The sequence below is a fragment of the Apodemus sylvaticus genome, chromosome 1, assembly GCF_947179515.1.
Source record: "Apodemus sylvaticus chromosome 1, mApoSyl1.1, whole genome shotgun sequence".
NCBI classification, from domain to species: domain Eukaryota; kingdom Metazoa; phylum Chordata; class Mammalia; order Rodentia; family Muridae; genus Apodemus; species Apodemus sylvaticus.
The window spans coordinates 93,418,380-93,428,157 of NC_067472.1; the positions used below are offsets into that span (position 1 = coordinate 93,418,380).

Sequence of the window (9,778 nt, forward strand, 5' to 3'; positions counted from 1 at the left end):
ATGCTTACATGTTTGCCTGTGTGCATATGCAAGTGTGAGTACACATACACATGTTTATCTCTGTGTGCTTAAGTCCAAGACTGACACTGAGAGTCTTCCTCAATCATTAGCAGGGTGGGATGCTAACCTTTAATCCCTGCACCTGGGAGGCAGAGGCAATTGGATCTTTGTGAGTTCAAGGCCAGCCTGGACTACAGATGGAGTTCTAGGACAGCCAGGGCTACACAGAGAAACCATATCTTGAAGACCCCAAATTAATAATTAATAAATGCACAAAAAAACATATAAGTAAATAAAATTACTGTGCATCAGTAGGTGGCAGAGAGGAGAGGTTGTCTATGCTCAGTGTTCTGACCTATGAACATCTGAATGACCAGTAGCCTAATATTCGCTGAGAAAAACAAGCCTGCGATGACCACCAGTCAGTTCCAGGCAGGCCCTAACAGGTTCCCGGGATAGGGAACAAGCTGGAGACTGGAGACTAGAGGAACCCTGCCTGGAATTGTAGGCTTAGAGTTTTCAAAACTTACTTTAATAAGGGTTCTCAAATGCTTCCACATCCCCCCCTTCTAGCCCATAGCCCATAGTAGGGGAGAAAAGATGGGTAATAGGACAGTGGGGATGTAGACCTTTTTAGAAGTAGTTTTTCGGGTAGATTCCAATCTTCATTGTTAGGATAGCAGCAGTCCAGTTCTGTAGTGTCAGATACAGCTTCCACAATAAGTTTGTTTTTGTGTGTGGGGATAGAGGTTGCAAGAGTGGAGGGTGGGCACAAGGGGAAGGGGAGTGGTGTACTAGCTGGTTTTGTGTGTCAACTTAACAGAGGCTAGAGTTATCACAGAGAAAGGAGCTTCAGGTGAGGAAATGCCTCCATGAGATCTAGCTGTAAGGCATTTTCTCACTTAGTGGTCAGGGGTATATATATATCTATATATCTATATCTATATATCTATATCTATATCTATATATATATTAGCTTACAGATCATAGTCATTGGTGAAAGAAGCCAAGGGAGGAACTAAAGGTAGAATCACGATGCAGAAACTTAACAGAAACCATGGAGAAACTCTGCTTTCTGGGTTTCTCCTTGGATCATATTCAGCTTCCTTAAACATCCAGGCTCACTGCCTAGGGATAGTACCATCCCCAGCAGGACAGACCCTTTTATATTGAATAATAATCAAGAAACCATTCCACAGACATGCCCAAAGGCCAGTTTCATGGAGGCAACTCTTCAATTGAGGTTCCGTCTTCCCGAGTGTGTGACGTCGACAGCCATGATTAGCCATCACAGTAGGCTTTGTTCAGATGTGAGTTACAGTGCTGCTGGCCCTCAGTTCCTCATTTTAATGTCAATCAGCTAGCAGTGTATGGTGACTAAGGTGCCTTCCAGCTGAAACTGACATCAGAAAGCTTTGCATTGGCCTAACAGCAGCACACCGTACTAAGAGTTCTGCATTTGAGACCCATCACTATTATAACCCCTCCCCCATTCCCTATACAGCCCTGCAGGGAATGTCAGGGACACTGTAGCAGTAACTGGGGCTGCAGAGATGGTTCAGCAGTAAAGACCACTTAATGTTCTTGCAGAGGTCATAATTTTGGTTTTCAGCACCCACAAGGCAGCTCCCAACTAAATATAGCTCCAGTTCCATGGGATCTAACGGCATCTTCTGGCCTCCTCAGGCACTGTACCCACATGCTACACACACACAGACATACAGACACACACATACATACACACACAGGCACACACACAGACACACACATGCACACAAACATGCACACACACACACACACACACACACACACACACACACACACACACGGAGGCAAGCATACACATACATAAAAATAAGTACACCTTTATAAAAAGGAAAAGTAGTAATTACAGCAGTTACATTATCACAAAAGGGATTTACAATGTTTACACACACAAAAAGGAGAAAGAAAGAAAGAAAGAAAAAAGAAAGAAGTTTTTTGAATGTTCCTTGAAATAGATCTTCCTGAGAGGATAGACAATGTTCATGAACATGACGATTCAACAGTACAGATAATAGATAACTGAATTTTTTCCCTTAAAGATAGTGACAAGCTGTCCGGAAATGTCACTTAGGTAGCCCCTCTTTTCCATTTGATCAGGATGCTCTTTTGTCACGGAAGGTTCTGTCTTATTCTGTACCACACAAGTCAGGGAGTTCCTGTACCAAGATTGCAGTGCTTCACACCTGAGGTTTTATCAGAAACTTTACCTGCCAAACTGGGCTGGCGGTGTGGCCCAATGGTTAGAGTGCTTGGCTAGCATGTGTAAAACCCAGGGCTAATTCCTGGCACTACATGAACCATTGTGGGGCTGCTCAACTGTAATCTCAGCATTCAGGAGGTCAAAGCAGGAGGACCAGAAGTTCAAGATGGTTCTTAACTTCGTAGCTAATCTAGGGCCTTTTAAATATTTATTTATTTATTTTTATTTATTTATTTATTTATTTATTTATTTATTTATTTATTTTTGAGGCAGAGTCTTTCTAGATAGTTCGGCTGTTCTGGAACTTACTCTGTAGACCAGGCTGGCTTTAAACTCACAGAGATCCACCTGCCTCTGCCTCTCTAGTGCTGGGATTTAAAGGTATGCAACACCATGCTCAGAATGGAAATCTCTTAAGTTTAGTTCTCTCTACATTTAAGTTTTCTCCCATACCTTAGTTTTTGTCATTCATGTAAACTTCAGAATCACATTGCCTAGCTCTGAAAAGCATACATGTATAGTATATTATATGTAATATATATATAGGTATATCTACATATTAAATCAAGAAAACATACCTATTTGCTATTGACTCTTCTTACCAGTGAGTGTGGTCTGTCTTTTCTCTTAGGCAGATCTTCTGTATTCTGCAGAAGTCAGAAGTTTTCTTCATATATACCTTGAAAATTCTTTTACTTTTAGATTTATTTTTAAAAATTATTTGTGCCTGGGTGCGCCTGGGCTGCCTATGGGTGCAGGCGCCCAGAGTTGAGCAGAGGGCAGATCCTGTGCGGCTGCAGCCCAGGCAGTTTCCATCTGCCTGGCATGGGTGCTGGGAACTGAATTCGGGTCTCCTCCAACAGCAGCAAGTGCTCCCAACAGCAGAGCCATTTCTCAAGCCTGGACATCCCCTTTTGATACAGCAATGCCTTCCATGAGCATTAGTTCTATGAGATAATCAGCTCGTGGGAGTCTGCGGCGCTGTGTGGAGAACGGATGGGGGAGGGGAGTGTATGTTCTGAGTCTGGTTTAAGTCAAGCGTTTTCACAGGAACAAGCCAGTTTTTATGTGGAGTAGATAAAACCGCATGCGATTAGTGAAGATGCAGGGAAGGCTAAAGGGCTCAGTTGTTTCGTTTGTTCCAGCAATCCCTTCCAACGTTCTGTTTCAGAAAGTGTGAAGTAATTCTGCAATCATTAATTTCTTCACTCCTTGACATCTCTGTAGGACATCATCGCCCCCATGCTGCATATGAGGAAACTGAGGCAGACAATGGCTTGGGGTTGCACAGCTGATTTCTTGTGGGGCTGCTGAAGAGCACTGTGTACCCATACTCCCCATACGGATGCATACAATGCATACATAGAAATAAAAAGTAGCCGGGAGGTGGTGGCACACCACTTTAATCCCAGCACTTGGGAGGCAGAGGCAGGCAGATTTCTGAGTTCGAAGCCAGCCTGGTCTACAGAGTGAGTTCCAGGACAGTCAGGGCTACACAGAGAAACCCTGTCTCAGAAAAAAAAAAGTTAAATAGAAATCAATCAAAATGGCTAATGAAAAGATTAAAAAAAAAGACCCCCCCCCAAACAAAAAAACACAAAAAACAAAGCTCCTGACTGTGGTTCTTCCGTTTGGAGAACTCAGGAGAGAGGTCCCTGTCCACCCAACCTTCCTTTATTGAGTTTCTATGACATTCCCGGCCGGCAGAAACCCTGGGACAGTGTAATCCCTACTCAGGCCTGGATTTGAGCAAGGACAGAGACGGGGCTGGTGCTCTGGGTCAAAGACACTCCACACATTTTTCCAGGGCCTTGGGTCATTTGCAGTGAGCCCCATAACTCCCACACATTTGCTTCTTAATGTCCCAAGGCTCTCCGTGCTGCAAGGTTCCCATAGGAATGTGGCCGCCTGCCAGGGGAGATCATGTGCATACCCTTCTGGGGAGGGGGGCCAGAGGAGGCCTGGCTGCTGCACTGTTTGGGCCCTCACTCTGTGCAGCATTTTCCTGACAACTGAAGGTAAAACAGAGGAGAGATATTTATGTATTCAGAGAACCATCTGGAAAACAACTGTTTTTAAGGGTAGCCCAGTGGAAACCACATTCCTCGGTCTGTTATGAAACTGTCCTCCACCCGAAAGGCATTTTCAAGTCATGAGGCTTTGAGAGGTGTGACTAAAGCAGTGTGACTTTTTTTTTTTTTAAGTGAGCACACAAAAATATAGCCATCTAAATGATGACTGCTGTCATCCGACAATCCAACCACTGGGTTGTTGGCTCCATTCAGGTCAGCGGAGCACCTGTTCCATCCTCGGCAGGGAATTTGTTTTGCACTCATTGGATTGTTTTCTGTTTATTGTCTGTGCATCATGCATGAGGTGTTTCCTGTGTACTGAGCACTCTGCTGGACTCTGGAGACAGAGGGCTGAGGGCTGAGTCATCCCATGAGGGTTTGTACCATTCATCCAGCATCTATTAGACACCTCCTGTGAGCGGAGGCCTCTGGTAGAACCTGGGAACAGAACTGCTATCACTGTGGCTCTAAAGGCACCTGCTGGAGAACCCGGGTTCTTGTGTCCCACCGTGCTCTAGTTTCCTGTCTGGTCTGTGATAGGACACTCTAACCAAAACAAATTTAGAAAAGAAAAGGGTTACAATTTGGCCTCCACTTCCAGGTCTGTCATTGAGGGACGCTGGGGCAGAAACTCAGGGAGGAACCACAGAGCGTGTTGCTTGTTAGCAGGCTCACAGGTAGGCCTGTGCTTCAGCCAGCTTTCTTATACAGCCCACCCCAACCGGGCGGTGGTGGCGCACGCCTGTAATCCCAGCACTTGGGAGGCAGAGGCAGGCGGATTTCTGAGTTCGAGGCCAGCCTGGTCTACAGAGTGAGTTCCAGGACAGCCAGGACTACACAGAGAAACCCTGTCTCGAAAAAACAAAAACAAAACAGCCCAGCTCAAGGAATGGTGCTGCCCACAGAGGGCTGGCCTATAATTATCAATTAATAATTAAGTTAATCTCCACAGATCTAGGCAATCCTTCAGTTGACACTTCCTTCTCAGGTGACTCTAGGCTGTGTCAAGTTGGTAGTTAAAGTTAACTGTGTAACTATGAAAGCATCACTAGAAATAGAACTAGAGCAGTTTATCAAGAAAGGGAAAATACTCTCAAGAATGGTTGTGGTCTAGTGAGCCGCGGGGAATCTCCTAACACACTAGGCCGTATGTTGCACACATGGACCTAGGGCCCCTCTCTCACACTTGTGTAGCATGCTCCATTAGTTGTGTGAAGCCTAAAGGATTATTGTCTTTCTCTGCCACCAGCTTCTTTCAGTCTCAAGGCTGCTCGCCAGTCCCTATTCTCTTGCCACACACTATAGAACAAGTTTTACTGAGGGTCTTGGAAAATTAACCTGGCTTGGGTGTGATCCCAGTGTGGTGGGGGCTGGATTGCATCAGGTAACTTTCCTAGACACTTCTGAGTCACAGGATTGCTCTGAGGGAAATAAAATCAGACAATACATATATGAGTAGCTTTAACCCAGAGGTCAGCAGAGGGGGCTGCTCTGTGAGACTGCTTGTGATTGTTTCAACTGTTCAGACAGTGACATAATCTCTCTTTGTTGGACCAAATTCTGAATGAACTTCCTGAAAAACCCATAATTTTTTTTAAAGATTTATTTATTGTTATATGTAAGTACACTGTAGCTGTCTTCAGACACATCAGAAGAGGGCATCAGATCTCATTAAGGATGGTTGTGAGGCACCATGTGGTTGCTGGGATTTGAACTCAGGACCTTTGAAAGAACAGTCAGTTCTCTTAACCGCTGAGCCATCTCACCAGCCCCAAATCCATGATTTTATAGTGCATATAAATGATGCCCAGTACTGAATTGAAAGTGATAAAATATCATATGATGAAAATAAAAAATCTTCTTTCCTCTTTTCCTTTGGCTGCTAGTCCTCTTCTCAGAGACAAGCAATGAAGCCAGGATTTAGATTTCAAAATTGGTCCATATCAACATTGGCTGCTTATTGTTTTTCTTTTCTGGGATTTGTTGGTGGATATAACTGATAACATTGTGTATAATTTAGGAATACAATGTAGTGACTTGATACACGTGTATACTGTAAATGCTTACCACAATGAAACCAATTACTATGTTGTTATTTCATAGTATTACTATTATTTGTGTGTTGTGTGTTGAAAATACATGTATATTTTTAAAAAAGAGTTATTACTTCATTATTTATTTATTTAGAGACAAGGTTTCTCTGTGTAGCCCTGATTGTCCTGAAACTCTTTGCTTTGTAGTCCAGGTTGGCCTTGAACTCAGAGATCTGTCTGCTTTTTCAATGCTGGGATTTAAAGGTATGTAACACCAGGGCTGATTATTATTTTATTTTTTGATCATGTGTCTGTGTGTCCATGTTGATGTATATGCTCTCAGAGGCCAGGAAAGGGCATCAGAATCCCTAGGGCTAATTGTGAGCCCCTTGATGTGGGTGCTGGGAACAGAACTCGGGTCTCCTGGAGGAGCAGTAAGTGCTCTAAACCATGGAGCCATCTCTCTGGCCCCCACTTATGATTTCTTTCTAGGCCTTTCAAATATGCAGTACAGTATTACTAACTGTAGGTGTCCAGCTGAACATCAGACACCTAGAACATACTTCTTTATAAGTGAAAAGATATGTCCTTTGACCAACGTCGTCATTCCTGTGAGTGCCTGGTACCCAGTAATGCCATTTTGTTCTCTCTATGAATTTGACCTTCGTTCATATGTGAGCACATAGAGATGGTTTTTCTCTCAGTGTCTGGCTTATTTCATTTAGCACATTGTCCCCCAGTGTCTTCTTCTACATTGTCACAAATGGAGGGACTTCTTTTTTTGTGTGACTAACTACTATCCTATTTTTCTCTAAATACCCCATGGCATCCAGTACTACAATGGACACCCAGTTGCCTCTTCAGTAGACTTTATGTATATGCTCACAAGTGGGGTTGCTGGATCATATGTAGTTCTAATTTTAATTTTAATTAAATTAATTCTAATTAATTATGTGTCTGTGTGCCTGTTTATCTGTATGTGTATCATGGGCATGCTATGTCTACAGAAGCCAGGAGAGGGAACTACAGTAGTTGTGAACTGTTTGGTATGTGCTGGGAACCAAACCCAGGTCCTCAGCAACACTATTATGTACGTTTAGCTGCTGAATCATCTTTCCAGCCCCAACTTTTAATTTTTAAGGGACCTTTCATAGTGTTTTTATAACACTATGTGTTATTAAAAAAAAGTGTGTAAGGGTTTCCCTTTTATCCACAGCCTCAACAACATCTATCTCATATCTTCTTGATAATACCCTAACAAGTGTGAGGTCAGATCGGATGGCAGTTTTGATTAGCATTTCTCTGATGACTGAATCCTTTCAGATACTACTTTCAAATGCTACTTGCATTTCTTCTTTGGGAAATATCTATTCTGACCTTTCCGAACTTTAAATTAGATTAGCTGGGTGTGATGCACATGCCTTTCATCCCAGCACTTGGAAGGCAGAAGCAGGTAGATCTGCGTGAGTTTCAAGGCCACCCTGGTTTTCATATCAAATATGAGGCCAGCCAGAGCTACAGAGTGAGACCCTGTTCCAAAAACAAACTAAACCAAACCAAACCAAACCAAACCAAACCAAACCACCACCACCACCACCACCAACAACAACAACAAAACAAAAACAAACAAAACTCTGTGATTCAGGAGCTGGAGAAATCACCATTTTTGCGAGTATCTTGGGCTATTCCAATGTACAGAAGAATGGCAAACCAAGGTAATGCAGTGGGCTCTTTAAAGCAGCACTAGTCGCATCTCTGGAACGGTGACTGCTTATACACAGGAGCTGCGGATCTGATTGGGTGGATTCTGGGTGTTTTCTCTAAACGCTCCACTACTTCGTTCCAGGACTGCTCAATCACCTCCGAATACTACCCGTTTCAACAGTGCAAAGCTTATCATATAATAATATAAAAATGATGGCATTTTAGAGCTGGGAGATGGCTTGGTCAGTGTAACCAGAGTTCAACCCTCGGAACCCATGTTTAAAGAAGAAAGAAAAGCCAGATGTAGGGGCTGGCTTAGTAGGTAAAGATCCTTGCTGCCACGCCTGGCATCCTGGGTTCTATCCATGGTAGAAGGAGAGAACAGACTCCTGCAAGTTGTCCTCTGACCTCTGTTACAGCTCAGTGGCATTCATGTACCTCTCCCAACCCTACACTTGTACACACACACACATACACACACACACAAACACACACACACACAGGTAAATGTATCAATAGATGGATAGATAGATGAAATTTTCATAAAGTCAGGCTCCACATCATGCATAACAGTCTGGGGAGGTCGAGAATGGTGGATCCTTAGAGCTCCCTGTCCATCTAGTTTAGGCTAATTGTTGAGTTCCAAGCAAGGTGGAAATCCTGTGTCAAGGGAAAGGTAGACAGCATTTGAGGACTAACATCTGAGGTTGTTCTCAGGTGTGTATTCATGCACAGATGCCCGCCCCCGTGTGTGTCTGCTCACATTCGAGCGTGTGAGCACACGTGGAGGCACAAGCGGCAGCATTTTAAGCCAGGCATGGCTGTCTTGAAACCTCTCCAGGACATATAATTAATAGGCACATTTTTCTGCGGCTGGCACGAAGCATCAGGGTGCAGAGAAGATTCCAGACCGCCACTCTAGAAGCAGCTGCTAAGATCTGCACTCTAATTTGCTGCCACAGCTTGATACAGTGAGATGCATTAAAATGGGCCACATTGGTTAACATGGGTTCAAGTAGACAAAGACTGCCAATTTGGAAGGAGGGCAAATGGCCTTTGGTGGCTCTCTTCGTGATGCCCAGACTGCAGGCGGTGGGAAATTACAGTGTGTTTATGTGGGCAGTTCTGGCACAACCCAAGCACAAATGAGACCCGGGGATTAGCTTTCCTGGATGAATAATTGTTCCTGAATCATGAGACAGGCACCCGTGGAAAGAAGAGTGCTTGTCTTTCTAAGAAGTCTCCAGACACTGTCAGAGACTCGTATCCTCACATGAGTTCTGGGCAAATGAGAAGCGGCCCTTAACGTCGGCTTGAGCCAAAGAAAATTCTTGGTTGGGATTGAAAAAAAAAATAAGTTAGATAAAGAATTTCTTCTTGCCTCTCAGAAGGCCACAGCTATCGCTGCAGGCCAGAGCTGGCCTCTAAGTGAGTCTGGCGGGTTTCGCTTGGACCAGCTGCTAAGTTAGATGAACTTACAGTAATTTCAGGTTTTCCTCTACTCCAGACAGAGCGAAGAGCGTCCGGCTGACTGCATAGCTCTCTTCAGTACCTGCTGATGACTGACTGTTCAGTTTTCTGACTTCTTTCTTCACTAAAATGGGACCATTGAGGAAACTCCTTCTGGGAGGCCGAGGAAGCTGGCAAAGATTTAGTTCAAGTTAATTGAGAAAGCTGTGCTAAGCACCAAGGGAGTCTGTTTAGGCGGACTGTGTGATGTCACC

At 44.0% G+C, this 9,778-nt stretch overlaps 1 pseudogene; it reads left to right on the forward strand.

Moving 5' to 3' along the window:
• The first annotated feature begins 300 nt into the window (after positions 1-300).
• LOC127676587 (uncharacterized) lies at positions 301-389 on the forward strand (annotated as a pseudogene).
• The last annotated feature ends 9,389 nt before the right edge of the window (positions 390-9,778 follow it).